We start from the raw sequence: 24,290 nt of genomic DNA on the forward strand, positions 1-24,290 counted from the left end.
TGAGGCTGTTGAGGGTACACTTCTAACTCTAGAGGGAATGATAAGTATTACAAGTAAGCAAGTCAAATGTATTGGTTATTACCAAACTGCAGGTATTCAACAAGATTAAAAGCATATTATTTCAAAAACATACAGATGATGCATAAAAAAAAATTAGGATAGGTGTAAAAGCACGATGCTACACTACATGTCTTTCTGCGTACGTGTTTACCCATTCAACTGCAGTATGTGTTCTGTGACGTTGCACTTTTTATGTTTTATCATCTGGCTTTTGATTGCACTTTGATTTATGGATCAAATTTGATCTCACGATGTGCGGGTCATCTTTGCAATATGAATAACCCTCAAAGTGTATTTATGACACTCCCGTTGAATCTAACTGTATCGTTGCTTCCTCCTCAGGACGAAGAAGTGCCGGGTCACGTGGCCCACATTTTCTGACTTTGGCGTCGTGCTGAGACCGGTACTGGCACTTTCAACTGGACTTCGATGACAGCTACGCCGATGCCTGACGTCGTCGACGGGTGGTGGCCCGTGGGAACAAGGAAACTTGACAGTGGGTACCGAGGGCGGCAACACCACCAGCTACTGAGCTTCCAGGGTTGTGGGTGAGTTGCGCAACTTTCCTTCGCTGGTATGGCTGAGCCTCTAGATGAAGTGGCCAATTAAGCAGATCTGTAAACCGTGTGGCAGAAAGCCGTCGAGATGGATTAGCCCTCCCTCTTGCGTTGTCTTCGAGCTTCTTACCTGCGGCATTGTTTAGGCATGCTGGTACTTTGTTGCAGCCAATATAAGCCTAAATTCCACAATGCGTGGAGCGCGGTACTGTGAATGGCACCTGTCCCGTTGCTTTACGAACACTCGCGTGTGCCAAGGAAGAGACAAATCCTCTCCAGTGGATTTTGCGCCGCCTTTCACTTCGGGGCCATCTGCTACCAAAATGCAGACTTGGCTGCAGGGCGACGGGGTTACAACTTGCACTTTTCCCTTCATGTTTGATTTTCTTTGAGGGGATTAAACACTAACCGGTTAAGACAAAAAGGCTGGAGCCACTTAATTTGTAGCTGCGATTGTCTTGTTAGAAAGAAATATTGACAGAAAGTTAAGGCTGTCCTTCGTTTGAATAATTGCAAGCTCCCACCAATGGCATAGCCAGAAATTTTTTTCAGGTGGTGTTTGTAGAGACCGGGACCAGACCATCTCAGTTTGGCCGATTGGGCAAAGACCCGCGGCAGTCTTTATTCATGACCTATATGCAAAACGTAACAGTAAGGCGGCGCCCTCTGTGATAGTGTGTTAGAATCAGGTTAGTATTGTTAGGAGAGACACCTGCTGGTAACAAACAACACTACAGTGTTCTCTTTTGATAGTGCGGTTCGACACAAAAATAAATAAAGAACTGTGTACGAACACAACCCTGCGGAAACGCTTTCACTTCACATTTTCACTGATCCCTGCCTAACAAAGAAGCAAGTGTACACACAACTCTATACTCTAAGTGGCTAAGTGAACACACTGATGCATGAGTGCCCAAAGGGCACAGATACAATAAATAAGATTTATATGTAAAGGTTTTGCTCCTACAAGTGTGAGCGGCTGGATGGATAGCTTCATACGATGCAGCTTGTGCAGTCCAATTGCCTGCTGACAAAAAAATAATAGTAATAATGTAGTCATAATTTGTTTATTTAATGTGCCAAAAAACAACCACGCAGGTCTTCACATTGGCGCACAAAGTTCTGATTATAGCACTTCTGCAACCGCCTCTTCACCTTTGTTCGTGAAGGCGCCCCACGTTCGTCAATCGGGTTATTTGTCCCTTGACGGGCTGCGGTTCCAATCTGCCGGCACCTTGAAGCAACTTCTTTAGGACTGATATGATAGGTTTATCGCATATTTACAACAAGCAGCATGTTGAGTCCCATTCGGGGTCTGCCCTCTAACAAAAGAATCTCTTGCTTTTATAACATTCACCCAAGGGCAAGTATGAGACGTCCGTCATGTAGGCCATGTGGCCCGCATGCAGCTAGCAGTGTCATGTTACACTGGAACGTGCCACATCGCCGCTCGAATGAGGCGCCCACGGGCCAGAGCTTGGGCATCCCGACAGTAGTCCAAGGCCGAGGAAGCGACGGGGTGTGTTGTCGGCCTCATCCAGTGCACTAGGCCAAGGCCGGAGCGTGGTGCCACACATGAAGCACTTCCAAAAACCACACCAGCGTTCCCCGGTCCGTGTGTGGTTGACGTCATCGCAGTCTGCCTTTGAGGTTAGCGCTGCTGCTTGGTGCTGCGTCTTGAACAAGCGGCTTGAGCACGACGTGACGGCCTTGCCTTCTTTCGCCACGCGCTCCCTCCGTACAGGTGCAGTTGAGCCCGATACCTCCCTTCTGACTGTGATGCGCGCCACATTGGGTCCGTGTGTAGACTATCCCCCCGTTCCCGCAAACACAAGTCATGACAAAGCCTTGAATACCCCGAATTTCCCTATCCGCCTGCATCCTCAGGCCCCTACTCTGTTTTTTCGTTGGCACCCATCAGCCTCAACAGAGCATCCGCGTTCGCGTTTTTGACTCTCCTTTTCTGCTCAAAGGTCAAATTGAATCTGTAGCGCTAGAGCCCATCGAGTCAGCTTCGCGCTGTGCAAACCGCTCAGAGATTGATACTTTAGTGGATTGTGGTCAGTCACCACGCAGACCTGTGCGCCAAAAAGCCAGACCTCCAATTTATCCAATGCCCAGATGATTGCGTAGGCCTCCTTTTCTATTGTGGCCGGCGAGCCTGGGTCGGGCTGAGCTTCTTGCTTAATAATGCAACCTAACACTCCTTGCCCTGGTCATTGCGCTGTGCAAGACACGCTCAGACAGCAGATTCGGAGACGTCGGTGACAAGGATGTATTCACGATTAAGGTCTGGTGCGTGGAGTGATGCCGCACGCTTGTCGCAGTCCTTTATGTTTTCGAGTGCGTTCTGCACCTCGGTATCCCACGGCAACTGTTGTGGTGTTTGCCTATTGGTCAGATTAGTGAGAGGTAGCACTATGCGGTCGTACTCCGGGACATACTGGCGGTACTAGTTGGCTAGCCCCAAGAGATTCCGGAGTTCCCTTTTGGTCTGCGGTATTTCCTCAATCACCCTGACCTTCGCTGGGTCTACACTGTGTTTTTAGGAGTCTACAACATGCACCAGAAACTCAACCTCTGGTTTCGCAAAACGACACTTGGCTGCATTTACTCTAAAGCCCGTGGCTCCGACTGCAGGGAGCACCTCTCAAGGTGCTGGAGGTGCTCCTCGCATGCCTCAAAGAAAACAGCGAGATTGTCAATATATGCGCACGCGTATTCCCTGTGGGGTGCTAGCACACCATTGATAATTCTCTGGAACATAGAGCTCACGTTCCTCAGTCCAAATGGCATCACCCTCCACGTGTACTGCCCAATTGGTGTCGCAAATGCCAAGACAGCTTGTGCCTGCTCATCCAGTGGTATTTGCCAATATCCCCTTAACATATCAATCAAGGTTGTATACTTCGCCTTTGCTACCTGCAGCAGCAACCCGGAGGGTAGACTCATTGAGAATGCGTCTGGTTTGGTGATGTTGTTGAGCTTATGATAATCGCAGCACAGCCTCAGCCCACCCATTTTGTTTGCTTACGCATACGATTGGATACGCGTGCGGGCTCTCAACGGGGTATATCAGGCCCCACGTCAACAGCTCCTGTACTTGTTGTTCGGCTTCCTTTCTGAAAGCCATTGGTACCTTTTACGCATGAACGTGTTGTCGCGCTGCGTCCCTCTGACCTTAATTTTGTGCATGCCAACTGTGCACCTTTTTGGCCTGTCCCCGAAGACCTGGCCGGGCCTAGCGATGAGCGCAGTAACCTCAGCGCGCTGCGACGGTTTCAAGTAACCCAATGCAGCGAGCGGTATTCAATGGTTTCGTTCATCTTGCGTTGGAAATGTTTGGATGTCCCCAAAATCACTGTCACCTTCGAAAATCACGCCCACAACGCCAGCACGGGCGTGGAACGCACGAAGCTTGTTTGCATGCACTGATCGAGCTGTCCCATCCTCCTTCTCAATCAACTGTACGGCTGTAACCTGTGGACTATCTTAGCCGGTCCTCTCCACTTTGCCACTAATTTGCTGCTTTTCACTAAACTGTTTGTCTGTCGCCCGCAGATTATACCTGCTTTCGTACCTACATTGCTCTACCGTAGTACCGTAGTAGCCCTTGCATTTGCCTCAACTAACCTTTCGCGCAAGCGCGATAGGTATTTCTTTGTGGACATGCCCTGAGTGTCCGGGACAGCCCAATCGCCAGACCGTGTCTTTTGAAGTATCGAGAGTGGCCCCACTGGTACCCTCTCGTACATCAGCTCAAACGGCGATTTACCCGTCGTTACTTTCGGGACCTCTCTGTAAGCCCAAAGCAGGAACAGTACAAACTTGTCCCATTCCCGTCCATGCTCCCTCACAATGCGAAAAAGCATTTACTTGAATGTTCCATTCCAACAATTGTCAAGTCCGTTACTCTGTGGGCGGTCCAGCGTGGAGAACCTCGGGCACGCTCCTAGCTTTGTGAGAAACTTTTTGGTCACCTTTGCCGTGAAATTTGTCCCCTGATCACTACACACCGTCTTGAGGACTCCAAGACACGCAAAGATTTTCAATAACGCATCACACGTGACCTTTGCTGTCAGTGTCTTGAGGCACACTAGTTCTGGTTATCTTGTGTTAACGTCTACTACGCACAATTCGTATCTGCGACCCCATACTGATGGCGGGTCAATCGGACCGATGCAGTCCATGTTGACCACTTGAAAATTGGTTCCCGGTCTGGCTAGTGGCGTGATTGGTACGCAGTCCAGCGTATGGGCTGGGGACTCCACCTGACACGAAACACGAATGCCAGTATTCTCTTCAGTCCTGCGTTATACTTGGCCAGAAAAAGGAGCAATTTATACATGGCAGCGTTTTCCGCCCACGGCAAATCGTGTGCAATCTTCAGCACCTTTGAGTGGCGATCTGACAATAGCACGAGTTGACAGCTCTGATGTCCTGTGATCGGTTCCTGATGGAACAGCAACTCGCCACGTATTGCCATGCCATGCGTCCCCTCCTAGCCTGTGCCCACGCCTCACGCAATGACTCATCTGCCAATTACGCCTCGCGAAACTGTTAATGCATCGTTCGCGTTTGCGCACTACCGTACTCCAAGCTCTCAGCCTTCACCGCGCAAGACGGTGCATTTTTGGCGCATTCCGGTTTGTCGGAGCTTTCTTCCTCTTCCATGTCCTCACCACGCAGTTCTGTGTTCTCGTGAACTTTCCATTTCACTCTCTCCTTGAGCAGCTGGTCGTAGTCCTCGAGAGTGATCAATACATCTATAACATCAATACATCGGTTATAACGAAGCCCATGGGAATCGGAAATCTCTTCACTATATCCGCTATTTGCTATAACCGACTTCGGTTAACGAAGTGCAAAAGGCAATGGGAAATCATGATTGCATCGCTGTAGCCGCTATTTCATTATAACCGACTTCGTTATAAACGGTCTCGACAGTACTCCCGTGACTAGCCTGTCGGTAAGCACACACACGACTCCTCATTCCGACGAATTGAATGACACGAGCGGTATGCCCTCTGTTGCCGTTAATGGGACGTAGGCCAGCTTTGCAATGACCTGTTCTCCGAACGCCCCTGTCAACTTTATGGCCGACCCTGCATTCTCATATTTCCGACAAGCTGCCTTTCTAACGACTGTTATGTCCGCTTCTGAATCAACCCTTGCGTGTAATGTCTGGCCTGCGTTAGTCAGCGTTACTCCTCTCGTACCGACTACCTTGCTCACTTTAGGTGGTCCTATTCGAGCTTGGGGAGCTTCATCCTCATACTGCGGGAAGGCTACCCAGGCAACGACTGACCTGTCTTTGCCCTTGACGAAGCGGGCTTTTGTGGTTTCCATCATTGGGCACTGCGTCGCTATGTGCCACGTTGCAAGACGCTTGAAGCACAGTTTTCTTATATGTGCGTCACAGTTGGCTTTCTTTGCTTGCGACGCAGCCACAAACTCGCCTACGGTCAAATTCGCAAGAGACGCACCCATGCTAGACACCATCGCAGGCCTGTTCTTACGGTTTTCATCGTAACTTTCTGCCAGCTTGACTACCTTGCTAGGTCTGCGCCTAGCGAGGTAGAATTTTGCTTTTTCAGAGCAGCACAGTCTTTCCTCCCTAGAGAGCCGCTTGAGAGGACCCCGTGCCCGCTCATTAAGCCGCGGCAAGACCAGTCTGGCTAACCACTCGCGTGGCACCTTGCACGACTCAAGGGTTGCTTCTGCATGTTCAAACCAGCTGGGCACGAGTGCCTCCTGACTGGGCATTGGCACAAGGACACCTTTCAATAGACCTGCAAATATCAGCAGACTTTCCTCGTCCGCTCTTCCGCCCACCGCGACGCTGCTGTCTATTTCACCAGGCTCTGCACTCCTCTGAGATAGCAGCCGCTTGATTTCCAGCTCCATTCGCTGCCTCTCCCGTTCTGCCTCAGCAATTTTTAACTGTAACTGCAGCAGCATAATCTGCTGCTCCGCCGCCGCCTCTGGTGTGGTAGTTGCTCCTCCCGTCTGACCTGTGAGTGCCAACTTATCTCCTGCCCGATTCGCCATTTCCCCTGTTTCCTTAGCGTTATCACTCCTCAGAACCCAAGGCTTTGACATAACATGCGCCCAGCAGGAACCAAGGGGGTACTCGCCTAGCTACCAAAGCACTGCACTGCATGGCCCTCGGTGCTTCGACTGGTCGGATCAGCTTGGAGTGTCTGCTGGCTTTCCAGGGTTCAGCTTAAGGTCGCCGCCTTCACTAGTCTTGGTCGTCCCTCGTCTACAGCAAAGTTATTCAGCTCAGCCTAAGCAGATCCTGTCAACTGCGCCGCTTCTGCAACCGCCTCTTTACCTTTTCTGTGAAGGCGCCCCACGTTCGTTGATCGGGTTAGTCGTCCCTCGACGGGCTGCGGTTCCAATCTGCCGGCACCTTGAAGCAACTCTCTTAGGACTGATATGATTGGTTTATTGCACATTTACAACAAGCAGCATGTTGAGTCCCATTCGGGGTCTGCCTTCTAGCAAAAGAATCTCCTGATTTTAAAACATTCACCCAAGGGCAAGTTTGAGACGTCCGTCGCGTAGGCCGCATGGCTCGCATGCAGCTAGCAGCATCATGTGTTGCCGGAATGTGCCACACTGCCGTTCGAATAAGGCGCTCACGGGCCAGAGCTTGGGCATCTCGACCGTAGTCCAAGACCGAGGAAGCGACGGGGTACGTTGTCGGCCGCATCCAGTGCAGTAGGCAAAGGCCGGAACGTGATGCCGCACATGAAGCCCTTCCGAAAACCACACCAGCTTTCCCCAGCACGTATGGTTGACGTCATCGCAGTCTGCCCTTGAGGATGGCGCTGCTGCTCGGTTCTGCGTCGATCTCAGGTGTTCCGCCGCCAGGTGCTGCGTCTTGAGCAAGGGGCTTGAGCACGACGTGATGGCCTTGCCGTCTCCCGCCACGTGCTCCTTCCGTTTCAGGAGCTCCGTGCAGGCGCAGTTGAGCCTGACATGAGCCTTCACTTCATTTGGAGAGTAATACATCAAATGGGCCCATGCTCTTCATGAAATGGAAACCAGTGGAAAACCAATTCACAGAGTAGCGTCTGATACGTCGTGACGTGAGAATGAGTTACTGGGGGCATTCGGTAACTGCTTGCCATTTGGCTCATGAAACGCGGTTTTCGTGGTTCCTCCTACTCGTATCTCGGCATGTGTCAGTTGTAGAAGTAGGAGAGGCCATATCTTGCATACTTTTCACTCTCCCTTTCAACTCTGTTCACTTATAAGCTGATGTGTGGTGCACGCTAAGCAAGTGGTCACTTTGACCAGTTGCACGTCTGTCGTTCGCCACGTGATCATGCTCCCGCCCCATATTCCCACGTGCAGAGAGGGAAGTGGTCGAATGGTCTCGCGAGAGCATAGCTTCCACCGCACTGTCATAGCAGGGGCCTCGGGGAGAGGTTGCCTTTACCTCCGGCCATCGAGCATTTTGCAGCACTTTGACACATCAATTTTAATATGCGAGATAACTAGACACGCAAACAAAAAAGAATTAAAAAGGAAAGATTCGGTGTTCACGTTTCATGGCAACTACGCTATGAGGGACGACCTTGTGATATCCCTATTTTTTTATCTATTCTTATCTATCTATTTGCTTGCCTCTCCAAGTAGAGGAACTTGTACTCTGATATTCTAGCCCTTCCATTTAATTCATACGTCGTTTTGTAATGATTGCACCTCTCACTACACTGGCGTTTTATACTCTACCTTCTGCTCCTTCGACCGCCTTCCTCTCGTCTCGAAGACAGGCGTCTGCTCAGGCTTTGTCTACCTCATCATTGCCGGGTGGCATCCTCCTCCTGAAATGTTTTCCCCTGTAGCACAGGCTTGCTCTGCAGGTTTTTTGCACAGCAATGAAAGTAAAAATTAAACATATATATATTTGAAGTATACAACCCTTGACGCAGCCTTTTATGTTTTCATGTCTGGCATTAGTTTTATAAGACCACTGAACCGAAAATTTGAGTGTTGGTACTCGTCATTGTATAAATCGTAGCACAGTCAAGACTGGTTACAACCAAGTCGGTGGGTATTCAAAATTTTTTCGTTATATTCACTATTTCGTTATAGCCAGACACCATAAAAATAACACACAAAAATGGGCAACATTGGCACGGGTTTATTCTGCCGAAGAAAGCGGTAGAGGCTTCCCTACATGCAGTTTTGAGCATTTGTTTAACAATGACAGCCTCGATTCCATCCAACTGAGAGTACAACCATAAATAATGTAGGGTTTGGTGCTACTGCTCACCCGAAAGACGGACCAACGAGGCAAAACTCAGAAAACACACCTTTATTGTCCGGTGGCAGTGACACACTCCCGGCAGCCCGAGCCTCGATCGTGGCTCATGCACACGTTGCGCACCGGGCGCCGAGCGCGAGTTTTTTTTTTGTTCACGACGATGGGCCGCAAACACCACAAACGTCCCCCGCCCCCCTTCCCCCCTCCCCCGAGTTTGTTGGAGTTGTCGGGGTTAAGGTGTTTAGAAGGTTTTGTCGTTGTCATTAATGTTGATGGCGATGTCGGCCGGCGAGGGGGGGCGGAGGAGGGCGGGTCTGAGGCGCCGGACGACTGCCAGGGCCCGCTGGAGGTTGTGCTCGTCGATGGCCGCGAGGTGCAAAGCGGCGGCCGACTCTCAGGCACGGTGGAGGGCGCCGGCCTGGTGGGAGCCCCTGTGTATCTAGGGCACCCCACAAAGGGGGCACAGGAGTTGGCACTCCTCCTCATTGTACAGCTGCACCGGGTCATTGGGATGGTGGGGGCCGATGCTGCAGCTCGGCCAGGAGCGTCTCTTGTATGCCGTGAGCGTCCTGGGCCAGGTGCTCCAGGGTGGAATACGTGCGGCCATACAGGTAGGGCTGGAATCTTGGGTGGCTTTGCTGCATCACCTGAGCAACCCTGTCCGACTCCGATGTTGTTGGGCAGGCTCTGTCATAGAGCTCCTGCATCCCCGTACATATTCGACGAGGGTCTCGTCCGGGTGCTGGCTCCGGCGCTCCAGTTCTCGCTGGACTCGAGACTGGTACCCAGGTGGATGAAATTCATCTTGAAACTTCTGCCGAAAGTCTTCCCAGGTGAGGAAAGGGGCCATGATGCGCCACCAGCGCGCGGCGCTTGCGTGGAACGCCACGGGAAGAACCTGCGCGAGGACGTACTCGTCCGAGGCACCCGTGGCGAGCTTATAGGCCGCTAGCTCGGCCAGGAAGTCGGCTACGGACTTCCGGTCGTCGTAGCCCGTGTACAACGGGACCGCCACCTGGGTCGTGGACGTTGCCTTTGGGGTCCGTGGTCAGCCAGGACTGAGTGTTGCGCAACCGTGTCGCAGAGGTTGGCCACCCGAGCCATCAGGTCCAGGGACGTTGGGTGAGGCCCCTCTCAGGTCTCGCATTGGTCTGCGGCGGCTCTTTCGCGGGTCTGCATCGCAGAAGCAACCCCAGAAAAACAGCCCAACACAAAAACAGAACAAAATGGAACACAAAAGAACGGAAGAACACTTAATATACTTCAGTATGCACAATATACACAATGCCCAAGCTGCGATGGCAAAGATGGAGTCCGGTGGCCGAAGCCTAGTCGAACGACCACGTAGGCCTGTCGGGGATGGCAGAAGCGAGAAAATCCAGGCTAACACGCCTAAAACGGGCTAAAAGCCTGCGGTCCAACCTGTGGGGGAGCAGTAGGCTTTGCGTGGAGCGCCAAATAATGTAGGGTTCGGTGCTACTGCTCACCCGAAAGAAGGACCAACGAGGCAAAACTCAGAAAACACACCAGCCCGAGCCTTGATCGTGGCTCGTGCTCACGTTGCACGCCGGGCGCCGAGCGCGAGTTTTTTTTGTTCATGACGATGGGCTGCAAACACCACAAACTTTTTCCCCCAAACACCACAATACCAAGGCATGATTAGCCGGCTCCTTGGGCTTCGGGGGAAGGGTTATTTTCCCAAGAAGCATGTCTTTGGCATGATCCAGCTCCAGATTGGTTGCCATCTCTATTCCGTCCAAAAATGGCATGCAATCTTTTTCTACGTCTTCCATGGTCTCTGCTTTGCATTTCATAATATCAACCACTTTGTGGAGAATGCGAGGCAGGTACTTCAAGCTTTGAATTGAAGCCTGTTAGATGGGCGAGGATATCCCAACTTTCTGAAAGTTTCATATCCACTGGTTCCACAAGCAAATTTAATTTTAAGGCCTTGCTTGACTGTCTGGAGACCAAGAGTTTCCCAAGTTGTTTCTCTTGGAAAGAGCCCATACTTAATCTTAATTAAGAAATTTCAGATTTTGTATAACATTGCTTGCTTCACTCTTAAGTTTCTTAACTTTGTTTTTGAGACTTCGAATTGTGTATGTTGCACCTTAACGGCGTTAGTTTCAGGCAGACAAGAGGTGACCAGCTCTCTCGTGATAATGGTTTATTTAGGCTGCCTCGGTATTTTTCAAGTGCCAGAAAGCCGACGCCCCTCTCGTGATAATGGTTTATTTAGACTGCCTCCGTATTTTTCAAGTACCGGAAAGCCGACGCCCCTCTCCTCTTCCGATCCTCTCTCTGCCTGGTGGAGGGAGTCACCCTCTCTGAGAACACACACACAAACACACACTCTGGTAGGAGGGAAACCAAGTTCGGATCGCAGCTTGTTTTCCAGCAGTGTTCTTGGCCGTGGCCTCATCTTGTTGGAGTTCAGTGTACTTACTTTGCATGTCAGCAAGCTGCTTCTTCAATTCTACAATCTCTTCTCTTAAATCTGCACTGCCAACATTTGGTGAGAGTGGCACAACATCGTCGCTGTGGTCTGTGGAGTCGCGTCTACAGCATGACGTTTCATGTAGGGAAGACACGGGAACTGGAACATTCTGTGTGGCCTCAAGACGTGGTAGGGTGCAAGCCCAGGGTGGACTTGTTGGTCTCTTTGGAGGATGATGGCACAGGGACCGCTCTCTCCTTTGGTAGTTTTCGCTCTTTGGGCAGTGCTGCAAGTAGAAACGTATATGGGCATATTATGATAAATGTAAATCAACAACAACATTTATAGTTTGTCTAAATTATGCAAAATGTGAGTTCCAAGATTAAAACAAAAGCAGTGCACTGAAAAAAAAGAAGTGGTGCTTCAAAAATTGCTTAATCGAAAGATTCCAATTTACAAAAGCACAAAAGAACTTATGACGAAGTGCAATTTTGCCCTTTTGGTTATAATTCCTTATCACTTGCAACTACGGTATTTTCCTGACATCATTTAAATAATAATATAAATATCAGGGATAAGTAGTTAAATTTGAATTCAAATACAGTTGGGACTGCGTTTGCTTTCAGCTTTTTCCAACCATCCGCTTGGTTTTGCTTGAAGGCGTGGGCTTCAAAGTGACCCTGTAAAGATGCATGAACATTTCTAGATTTGAGTTTGATCAAAACTGTAAAACAAAAATAGGTAGCACTATTTCGTGGAATGCTAGTTGGTTTGTGGTATCCAGAACATGCAACTGTGCAAACAACACGGTTAAAAAAAGAAACGACAAAAGTGTTCTTCTTTCACGAAGACGATCCCACGTCTCTGGGATCTCTGCTTGCACCGCCAAACGTTACAGCACACTCTCTATGGTACTCGCGTGAGTGTACAGCTAGGAGGTGTTCAAGCTGCAGTGCTAGTTGCGACACTGCCAGTTATCTACATATTCGTGTAGCATGCGGTCCTGCACCTGCTTAGAATCGAGACCCCGAAAGGAAAAATTGCGAAGGATCGCGTTGAGTACATCTCCAAATGCACAAAAAGGGACTTGCCTACGCAATGCCGAAAGAAACTCCGTCACAGACTCACCCGGACGCTGAACCCTTTCGAACAGCTTTTTCTGCTCTAGCATCACGGAACCCGAAAACTCGAAATGCTTCTTGAGAACGGTGAGAAACAAGGAAAACTCATTGGCTTCTTTAGGAACTGGCTTCTCGTTTAGGCGAATCGCATCGACGATGCATTGTTCTTCGGTTCCGAGCATCGTGAATAGGATCTGCTTCTTACGAGCGGCCGACACAGAATCCAGCTTGGTAGCTCTAAAAAAATGCCATAAATGACTTTTTCCACACTGGCCACGGAAAAATCTGCTCTCAACATTGTATGCTTCACACATTTAGCTACACATTTCAGGAGAGGTTATATTTCTATCTGCTCTAGATGCTGGCATATCCCTCCTGCAAATTTTCAACGAGTCCAAAAATTGTGTTTTGGGAAAACAGTGTTTTCGAGTCAACTTCAATGCACATTAGCCTGCATAGACATTATAGATTAATTTATAGCTCAAATATTCATCTACGAAATTAGAAGTCTGGTAGATTCAGAAGAACAAAAGCCATTGCCATTTTTAAAGGACTGCAGTTTTAGGCAGTTTTTGGCTCCAAAGACCCATGTCCCCCCTTAAAAACTTCACCACTGGAGTTTACTTTACACCCAAACTTTCCGGGGAGATTACCTTTCATACTCGTGAACTCATCCATGTTTACAGTCCGAATACTGGAACAAGTAACGATGGCATAAAATGCCATCGTTACTTGTTCAGTAACGATGGCATAAAATTTCAATTCACTCAAAACAAAAGTGACTAATATTAATAATCGGTTCATATCTAGCATAGATCACGCGTCCTCGGCCCGGCCAATTCACAATCCACCACTTTCCGTAACTTCGCGAGAATTCCCTTTGTAAAAAGCTGGAGGGAAAAAGGGGCATCGCTAAATAGGGGGTGGAAGAAGCTTTTTTGTATGAGCATGGGGTCGACGGATAAGCTAACATAGGCCACGATTGACACAAAAGTGGCGTTTGGGGCGCAACAGGATTTAGCGTCTTTGCACCATGGAATTTTCCAGCTTGTCCTTGCCATGCCCACCCAACTTCATGCTGAATCTGGAATTCGGAAAGTGGTGGATTTCAGAAAATATTTTCCGCTCGTGCAGCTGCTGGTTCGCAAATCTTGAAAATGAAAATATCTGATTGCGTGCTTAAGCGAAATAAGCTGTTGCTTCCAGAGGAGGGGAGATAGATCCTGTTTCCTAGATGATCACCTATGAGTGATTGTTCCCCCACCGTATATCCTTTGACACATTGAGCCTTTTTTGCAGCTTATATTTTGCCCTGAAGTTCATACAAAGAAGCTTTTCAGATCACTTAAGTGCATCCTAGGGATATCCCTGGGTCACCCCTTGGGGGTGTGAGGAAGAAAGAGCCAAGCCAAGGAAGAAGGACCTGTTCGAATTCTCAAGCTTTCTCTGTCTCGAGGCTTGCGTGTTGCGCGTGCCCCTAGAACCTCGTCTTTTATTACTTTTGATTGTTGTTTCTGTTTGGATCTGTGTCACCACAGATATGCCCCCCTCTGGGAGGATTTATATGATGTTTCATAAATCCTTCCAACTGATAATTTTTCGTGGCCGGAGATAGTTGGTCGGTGTAGTAGCCTCGAGATGAGCAGGCTTGAGTCGGTGGAGGGCAACCGCATCGTCTTTCCCGTTGATGCGTAAGACGAACGTGTTCATCCTTCTCTGTACCATGGGAAACGGTCCCTGATAGTGAGGACGTAGTGGCTTTCTGTGATGTTCTTGTCGGACGAACACGTGGTGGCAGTCTTTAGGTCCTCCGTAACGTACGGTGATTTAGTATTCCCGACTCGAGTTGGAGTTGGGCGGAGTTTTTCGAACACTTCTCTGAGGGTCTCGGTGTAAGCTTCGGGCTTTGTCGTCGATGGTGTGTCGGCCTCGAAGAAATCTGATGGCAACCTCAGAGGAGTGCCATAGACGAGCTCGGCAGTAGAACATCCGAGGTGTTCTTTAAGGGCCGTCCGAATGCCAAGGAGCACGATCGGCACTTGGGAAACCCACTCGTTAGGCCTTCCATGGGCCATCAATGCCGATTTCAGATGGCGATGAAAGCGCTCCACAAGTCCGTTGGATTGCGGGTGATAAGCGGTCGTCCGCAACCGTGTCGTCCCAAGAATGCGGGTTAACTCTGTGAAGAGCGACGACTCAAATTGTCGTCCCCGGTCTGTGACTATCTCGGAAGGGCATCCGAACCTGGAGACCCACGTCAAGATGAAGGCGGTGGCAACGGTGGTTGCGGTAATGTCCTGCAGTGGCGTTGCCTCTGGCCATCTCGTAAATCTGTCAATGCAGGTGAGAAGGTAGCGGTACCCCTGTGATGATGGGAGTGGCCCGACCAGGTCCAAATGTACCTTGTCAAACCGGGCATCGTGTTGGAGAAAGGTCCTTGTCGGGGGCACAGGGTTCCGATGGACTTTCGCTTGTTGACAGGGTATACAGGAGCGTACCCAGTCCCGGACGTCCGCGGGGCCAGACGTACCTGGACGTCATGAGCCTCTGTGTTGTCTCGCCTAGCAAACGGATCACTGACAGTGAAGACACGTCTTCTGGCGACTTGGGGGTTGTATAGGGTGTACGGGTTAAAGGCAACGTCTGGTCCTGTAAAAAAGCGCCCGGGGTCGGCGGCCGGAGTGTAAGGGGCCAAGACCCGGGGCTCGACGGGAGCTGTTTTGGCCGTCTGGGTAGCCGCGGATTGCTGAAACTCAAACTGCGATCCCATCGCCCAGGAGTCGGCGGTCGAGGTGGGGACAGCTGACTGGGTGTCAGCTCCAGGCTGTAGTCGGAGTCCCCCAAAGGTGGCGACGGGTGGTGGTTGAAACTGGGGGGTGGACTGGGGCGGAACCCCTCCTGGTGTGATGTTGTGAGCCAGGGCTTGTCCGGTGGCGGCTGCCATGGATGCTTGCACAGCAAGTCGTTGATTCTCCTGTAGGGAGGCGGTGAAACTGCTGGTTTGCCGTCTCCCGCTCTGTTGCAACAACCTGTTCCACTCGAGCAGTATACTCTTGCAGTGCACGAATGAACGCGCTAGCATCCCAGCTTTCGTCATCGGAAACATCGTTGTTTGGTGGAACTGACATGGTGACTTGCTTCGGTGGCATGGCCACTGCACTGGTACGAGGACGAGTAGTCCTAGGATGGTGAGGGTGGTTAGTCCCGGAGCTACGCCGAACCCTACCTTGCTGCATGCTCAGGTGAGAATCAAGAACATCCAGTCACAACCGGGAAGCCACCACAGACACCAGGAACCAAGACGCTGGCGAATTCCAAGTGCACGCTGCAGCTCGAGGCAGAAGGAGCTGTGCAAAAAAGGCCATCTCACTGTTTTGGGCAAGGGAATGTGTGATTTCTTGAATGATAGTTCACTAGAGTGGACTATAGTCGTTTTGTACATCCATGCATCGTACAATACACCAGAAGTCCACTAGGTTTGAAAAAAAAGTGAAAAAAGAAATGGACCTTGCCGGTCACCTGCTGTCGTCTCTTTTTACACGAAATATGCGAAGTTCATAAATTACATATAACCACACAAAAGAGAACTACGAAGTAGGCATGTAAACAGTTCTTCGCTGCAGTTTTTCTCTGCATTACTGTGAAATGTGTTGCTGAAATTTATTTATTGCATAAATCAAATCTGTATTCTATGCCACATGTTTTTATGAAAAAGTCGTTCCGGCAAACTCGGTCGTCTCCTCGTTGTCGCATATTATTGCCTTTTGTGACGCCAGTGCTGTTGTTGATCATGAACAGTTGTCAAGAAACACAAGTTTTTTAATGTTTGAACGCTTTATTTACATCATTTGGTTATTAACGCAAATATAAAAAGGACTGTACACTAGGGTACTCCGTCAAAACTAGAGCAGCACTTTTCTTGCTTTTGATGATGCAAACTGTTCTATAATGACATCAAAGTTCATTTTTTCAGTTTCTCTTTCTACACTCAGAAGAGCAAGATCACAAATTCTGTCCTGGCCCATTGTGGCCCGCAAATAAGAAAGTATCAATTTCAGCTTGCTGAAGGACCTCTCATAGCCAGTGATGGAAACTGCTATGGTTAACATTATCTGAATGGTGACGCAAAGGTTGGGGAATACGCTGCCATCTCCATACTCTACAATAAATTTCCGAAGTTCTTTATGTCTTGACACTTTCTGGTCAACCCGCCGTGAAAGCAGCAGCTGGCAATCTAAAATCTCTTCATAGAGGTCCTGCGCGTTAACGTCGGAACTGTTAAACTCGCCAAAGGTGTAGCAATTGGTTTTAATTTGTTTTTGTCGTCGCTGTAGCACAGCTTGTTGATGTCGAGGAGAAAGCCAAACTTGGCATCGGTGTCCTGCAGGCGAGTAAACCTTTCGTCGATTTCAGAATGTAGACGGTCAAGTGTGACCGGCACCTATATGGTACATAGCATGTGTCTCAATATATGAAACTAAACTTGAAGTTAAAATTTGCTCTAGTTAAAAATGGAATGCTTTGGTTTATAAGACTAGTTTTAACGACTAGAATGTTCAACACTGTCAGAGTTCCAACACTTTGTCACACCCTAAAGTGAACAGAGGCGGGCACTACAAGCCCCCCAAGACAATCTAGCTTGGAGGGGTTGACACATAACAAGCGCCACATAATCTTGCGTTCAACAGCAAGTTCATGTGTCACGCCTCTGCAACTAGATTAGCGCAATGGCTTAAAGCATCTGCTGCAGTCCACTTTAGACAGAAACAAATTATAGGTTGCTCATTAAAGTGTTGGACACTGTTATGCTTAGCCTCCTTGCTGGCATACTCTGGAGGTAGTCTAAGAAAATTGGGCAACTGAACTACGAAAAAGCTGTGAATGACATAAAAGTTGCACTTAGATAACAAAGAAGTAGCCTCTCCAATGAATAAAACAACAAAAACCATTGTCACTACTTCAGAAGAAAGAAAAACAGGCAAGTAAATGACTGGCACGGCTTGCTGCAGTCCTTGGACGGTGTCACAGATCCGGTTGCTGGCTTCGTTTACTCGGAATAGGGAAATCAAAGAAAAAAGGCGGTAGAGTTTATTTTGGTGTTCTTTTGCACACTGGCCCTTCTAACTGAGGTTAAGTGAGTATAAATAACCGTGGTGTGCTCCAAGAAGTGAGAAAATGACCAGCCAACAGAAGAACCTCAGCTGCTATGCATTGAACTAAAAGGCTGAAAAAGTCCATGCTGAACAAGCACAATGGTGGTTTATATATGGCATTCTGAGGAATGACAAGTATCTTAACCAGGTGGCACACAAAAAGGTTTGCATAAACAAGGATGTGCTGAAAAAGTATAGTTTGGTGTTTGATGTCTAATATGACAGTCATACACAGTCCCTTCTTAACTCCCTCACTCCCAACTTATTCTTGAAAAACACATCAAAATTCCTAACTAATTTCAGATACAATCAGTTTTTTTTTTCATTTTGATCCGAACAGTGTATTGCTTGCACGTCTGGCTCATGAATACAAACAAAATAGTACTATAAAACCCTTAAAGGGGCAGTGCAATGATTTTAATGTTGAAATAATTGACAGTTTTCATTTTTTATATTGTTCATGCAAGCCCAAGTGACCAAAAACACGTCACCTTTCACCGAAAAACTGCTATTCTGCTGCGTAATTGCAAAGCAAAATACAAATTATTTGCCGATCTGCAGCCACCTGTCGGGGTTACGGGAACTAAAATGACCCCGTTTCTGGGGGATACACGGAAGTCAACAAAACCTGTCCTTCTCCGCTGCTACACTCGCCGTAAGCCCAGTGGCGAACCGTCCTTTGTGTCGATTGCTCGCCGCGACCTTCGACGAGGCCAATCCTTTAAAAGTCGACAATCGCGGAGAAAGCAGCTGGTCTCTGAAGATAAACCCCCAGAGTACGTCACTCGAAAGTCAACGTGGAGAGTGGAGAGGGCGCTTTGACCTTAAATTTGTTTCATCTTTTAAAAATAAAAACTAGCGCTCGCAAGAAAATACGGTTTTCTGCTTTTCGTTCCATAGGGGACGCAGATTAATTTCCGCAGTTAATCGGCCAAAGTCTGAAAATTGTTGTACAGCCCTTTAAAGTCTGCAAGCCCTTAATTTTCGCAAATTTTGCGAATGAAAAAGTTAGCGAAATTTAAAGGCACGGGAAAATTTCAATCCTTAAGAGTTTCAATCCAGGCGTCTGGAATTAGCAAAATTTAGTGGCCGCGATTATGTCCCCTGACCAATTCGCGAAAAATGGGGGCCGCAAAAATAAAGGGTTTTACAGTATTATAGGAAAGAGTTGTGTTTAGGAAAAGCTTTCCCTGAATACAAGGACAGGTTGTGGATACACAAAGGTTGAAATGGGAAATCAGTATTTTAATAACAAAATACATTTAAATCAAATTCAAGCACACAGGCACCATTTGGTCCTAGCCCAGATTTTTTCTTGTTCACCGACTTCCATGGAGTAAATTGCGAACTATGTGAAGGGAAATTCTGGGCCCCATTGAACAAGATTCAATCGCTGGAAATCAAAACATAGGCTGGCACTTTGCAACAGGGCCAATCTGGCAGCTACTAACTGTAAGTGGTACAAGTGTGCACCTTGTAATGGGACTGTCTTTATCCTATATTGCATGTGTATGCAATTTTCTAACTGTAGGGCTACTCTGCCAAAAAGTGGACTTGCAATTAAATGGTTTATTGTATGTGTATTATACATCAAGATGAAAAATTAAAAATTATCATGACTTGGCACAGTTATGGGGTATAGGAATCGCCACAGTGGCACGCTCTAGATATTCTTAGGCATCCTAGGATCTACTCTCATGAAAATGCAGCCACCTTGGCAGGGAGTTCAGCCCACAATCTCCAGCAGTTCTAAAACGGCATAGCTACTGCCCCAACTGGGGGATGCCCAAGATTCTACTGTATTAAAGAAATACTGTGTGAAGTTATATGAACAATTAATTACAATGTTTAATTGAAGGAACCACTGCCTATGAAGTAGTGATGACCGTGCATGCTGTAGTTCATAGGCATCTATAGCGACAAAGGTTTGGAAGCCTTACACTACAGACTGGCAGGAAGCATACCGTCAGCTTGGCCAACTTCTCTTCAATTCTCGTTTTTTTCCGGCCATGCGCTCAGGTGCGTGACAGAGCCACGACTTGATTGTGTCTTCTATGGCATCCTTCCGTCTCGGCACCTGCCTTCTAGCAGCGGAAATTAATAAGCATGTATGAAGAACATAATACTAGTAATGCCTCACAGTAGTGAATGAGAGTCTGTCCCCATTGAATACTGTGTCGTCAATAGATCAACCCACTGTCCGGACTTTCGACAACCAGTTTGATAACAATTGGAGAAATAGATGCAATTTTGTTTATTATTCTAAACACAATTTTTGTAAAGAAGGTCTGCCAACTGGTTAAAAAACTGAATGAGCCCCTAGGTTAAACCCTATATAGCACAGAACAAACGTTTAGTTTTTGTGGGCATTCGGCCAGATGGGACATATGCACTTCCCTCCCTACTGACTGCCTTAGATGACACAGCTGAAGTACATCAACTGACCATGTGCACTTTTTTCAGATAAAGGGTGGACAAATTTATTTTGAAGCAGTGAAAGCTATGTTGGGATAAAGCTGACAAAGACCATAAGAAGCGTAAAACTTGATGAATGTAGGTATTAGTGATGCTGAATAAAGATATGGATATCACTAAACTAGGTGGGATGCTATGAACCATTATTCATGAATCATGCAGCAAAGGGGTGACTAAGTGCATGTAGCAATTAGGCGTGCGACGTTGCATTCCTTGCTTCATTTTTTTCTTGGCTTCACCTCCCTGCTGCACAAACGAGTCTGCTTCCTATTCTCCAAAACCTTTCAGCAAGAAAACTGAGAGATGTCATGTGCCCCTGAAAAATACGGCAATTAATTTTAGATATTGCTATATTAATGATGTTTTGGTGGGTTTGCGGTGTCCTGTTTGACGCTTCTGCTGCCCTGGTTTGTAAAATCCGAATTTCAGTTCAGCACCCCTTTAATCTCACAAGCCCAATTATGGATGGGCCCAGGTTACAGACAATGTTTCTGGGGGGCTGATATCAAAAAGAGGCTGGGCCAGGCTCTGATTGACTAAAGGGGCATGCATGCTCCGCTGCTGGCCTGAGTAATAGAAAAAGCCTGAGTAATAGGATAGGAAGTGTATAGATATTAACTTACCAACAATTGCAGCAGCTGTCCTCAAGACGAGAAGTTGTGTTTGCCTTTCCGGCCCACCCACAAAAACTGTGCAGCCAGTTGATCGCTAAGCAGGTGTGCTAGCATGCACTTTGTTGCCTTGCTGACCCTTTTTCAATATTGCGTGACGCTTGCCAAAGGTCTTAGCTCAGCAAAATTGCCCCTCTACACTGGAGAGACAAGCAGCCTCATTTCATGGCAAACTAGCTCAACGCTGCCTAAAGATTTGTACAAACTTTTTGGCAGAAGAGGAGGCAGCACGACACAACAGTCTTGGAGTACTAGCTGTATTGCAGAGTTTCCTTAGAGCTAGCACAAGCTTGTCGAGAGTGTTTTTTTTTTTTTTTTTCAAACATATATTTCATAGCCCGGCCCTTTATATGAACAAAAGAGCCTTTATCAAATCGGTGACAGGTAGTTTGAAAAACAATCTACAGTTTAGCACATGGTCAAAGGCACCAAACCCTTGATTGCACATATTATTTTAAAGTTAGGCTGTAGTGTTAGTGTGTTTGTCTGTGCCAACGGCCAGACCAGATGGCCTTTCTTCTGGTACACCCGAAAACACAAACATTACGAGTAACAAAATAAGGTATGAGACGGCGAGAAAATCATGACATATGACTACCTGCAAAACAGGGAGAAAAGTGCAAAGACTCGTGGTTTTTGAAAGAACTCTCCTGGAAGCCTCGCTGCTTTATTGTCCCACACCTATCTATTAACGTTGGTCCCACTCTGCATCGCCTGCTGGCTGTTACGGCTGGAAGCTCTGCTTGCTGTGCAAAGTTGGTATGACGGTTGCACAGCACACGCTTGCTTAGTTGTTGACCACTTTTGGTGCCTGCCGGACAGACACAGTCGAGTCTGTTTGCCAGTTTTAATAAAATCCTGGCGAAATTCAATTTTATGTGGCTTCAAAAATCAGTTTAGCCACCGATTAATTAAGGTGTACAGCTCAAATTTAAATTTTAGCCTAACAAAACAAGTCCAAAAATGTAGCATCAAAGTAGACTCCAATGATTGCCTTAACAAGTAACTGCAAAGGAAAAAAGTTTTTGTTAAACAGCTTAATTTGGACAAGCATGTCAAAAAACAATTTTTCCGTGGGGAAAAAAAATTTTTAAGACCAATATTTATTGCGTGAGACTGATTTTTGTTAGCGGCTATTTCGTCCGTTTTAAATCGTGCGCCACGAAGTTGGTGTTCCGTGACGTTTAGCCCCAATTGGCTGCTATACTTCTCATTGGCTAAGAGTTTGATTGACAGCTTAGATCTTGGTTGTTAAACTTTTGTTATATGTTGTAATTTCCTTTTGAGCGGCATATTTTTACGTTTAAAGAATAACCCATGTAATGAGAGTTATTTTTTACAAAAGGTTTACAAGACGGGCACTTCCGTTTGGATTCATAGCATAACAAACAAAAGCTTCGCCATTCTTTTATGGCCGCCGAAGTCTCTGCTCCCGCCTGTCTCGCCTATCTCGACTAGGCTTTTCGCTGAAGTGATCAGTGTTTCTTGTTGAACCAGGTGCTTGAGTGAGACTTCCTGAAGTGAAGTAGTGTGTGTTTAGCACCTGTCGCAGGTGTTATTGATAGGAAGCGACGCGGAGTTTTGGCTTTCATAGCGTGGTTTATTACTTTCGTTTCCCTCTTTGCTATCTTAGCGTGCTTTTGTTTTTTGCTTGCACGTGCAAATGCCGACTTTTTGGAGATGTCAGCTCCTGTAAAATGGCGCCGTTGCTCTGTGAAGTGCTGCCAGATGAGTGATTGCGAAAGCGAGTTCCAGCAGCCATGTCACCCCGAAAGATGACAATCTGAATGCTATTTGGCTGGAGGCAATCGGGCGTTCGCATAGCGACAAACGGTATGTTCTCGTCATTTCGCTCCGGAGGACTTTGAGATTTGCACCGGGTGCACCGAGCATTCGCGACTAAGACAGCTGTTACGTAAAAAGCTGGCGCTTCACGGCTATCAGGTAACAGCTGTCCGCACAGAAGCCTTCAAACGTCCGAATCCTTCGTTAGACGACAGTTTTTTTTTTTTTCTCGGCTTCCGAACCATTTTACATAAAGTTGTTTAAATTGAATGTGTACTGTTATCGTAAATCTTGGCTTGTGATTACGTCTTTTTAGATAATCTTATTCGTTTTGCTTGGGAGACGCAAACGACGGGCATGGCATAATCGTTTGCATATCCCGCGTACCTCGCAAAAGCTCTTCCCCGGTCATTTTGCGAAACACAGATTCCGCACTGTCCTGACTTCCGAGACTTTTACCTGCTTTGGAGCAGTTTGTATTTGCTAGTACGTATGTCTACTGAAACTTGAAACTAGGGACAGTGTCAGAGAGAAGAGAGACGAAGTTGGGAAAGCTTGCTCGCTCTCCCCGATTTCTGAACTCTCAAGTGATTGTATCATAATAAATGCATCAACGCCTCTTCCCAATATAAAGAAAAGGCACTATGTTCACTACGAAAAATATGGTCTCAGTTCATGCATTTGTGGGCAGGTAGGAAATCTTGCCCAAATTTATTCATATTCATGAGCACAACAAACTCTCAGGAGATTTACAGGAAAATATCGGTGGTGACTTACGTTTCCCTGAAATTCTTTATAACCGGTCGTTTGCAGGACCGAATCATCTACTCGAGCAGTGTGCGTCGTCGTACAAACACGTTGCTGTGCAAACGCAGTCCAACAACACGAAGCATAAAAACTGCAGATTTAGGACAACAGTCTGGAGTCCATTGATCAATTAAAACAACAAAATTTAGTTGAAAACGCCCGCAGCTTTTTATTCACGGTATGCATCGGGAATCTTCCACATTTTGAAACGAAACGAAGGAAGGTTTACTTTTAAAAACTCTCGCTGCGTCCTCCCGGACCAGCTGGACCGGATCAGCTGACGACGACGGGACTGAACCCGTTAAACCTCAACCCGACAACAACTAATTTGCCCTCTGTGTTAGTGTGGGTGTCTACTTCCAAGCCCCGCAACACACACCACGAACGTTTCAGTTCTTTGTCGCATCGAGGTGTAGCACCAAACAGAACGAGATCGCCGAAGTCAGCGCAGCGCTGTCGTGAACCTTGGCTTGTGGTTGCGCACTCGTGGACCCTGGGATTCCCTTCGCTTTCAAATCACACTCGACGATTACGAATGATACCTTCTGTCTTCCGGGAACATGGCAGAGGCATTTTTCAGGTCACATCTTCGCTACATGTGCTCGCAAACGGCGTAGCTTCTCGCATCCCGTCAAATCAAAACAGTACCGGCGCTATGTTGAACATCCGTTGTTGCCAGATTTTTTCCGACCAAACAAAAACAGCAAAAGTAAACCGGCTCTAGCTTCCAGCGTGCATTGGCAGCACCCTCCCCTTCCAATGCGCGGCGTTGGACAAGACGACAAGACGTGCCGGAAGTCGAGACGCTGCATACTCCGCAGCCAAGTCAATCCGAGAGTGGGGGGCAGGGCATACTTCCCCGTGCGGGTTGAAAGAGCGGGAGTTTCAAATGTGGAGAGGTTGTGACTCCGACTAAATTACGTCTTGTGACGTAAATATT

The 24,290-nt window shown here is 47.7% G+C and overlaps 2 protein-coding genes across 2 annotated transcripts in view; both read left to right on the plus strand.

The window, feature by feature from the left end:
- Nucleotides 1-24,290, plus strand: part of LOC120835975 — a 387,414-nt gene that overhangs the window by 170,091 nt on the left and 193,033 nt on the right. The gene's annotated exons all lie outside the window — the stretch shown is intronic.
- LOC120837130 overlaps nt 1-24,290 on the plus strand; it is a 213,803-nt gene that overhangs the window by 14,774 nt on the left and 174,739 nt on the right. The window contains exon 2 of the mRNA XM_042291893.1: nt 403-608. The gene's annotated coding sequence lies outside the window, so the exon portion shown is untranslated. The remainder of the gene's footprint in view (nt 1-402; nt 609-24,290) is intronic.

Source organism: Ixodes scapularis, unplaced genomic scaffold (genome assembly GCF_016920785.2).
Source record: "Ixodes scapularis isolate PalLabHiFi unplaced genomic scaffold, ASM1692078v2 PGA_scaffold2__306_contigs__length_199485367, whole genome shotgun sequence".
Classification (NCBI taxonomy): Eukaryota; Metazoa; Arthropoda; class Arachnida; order Ixodida; family Ixodidae; genus Ixodes; species Ixodes scapularis.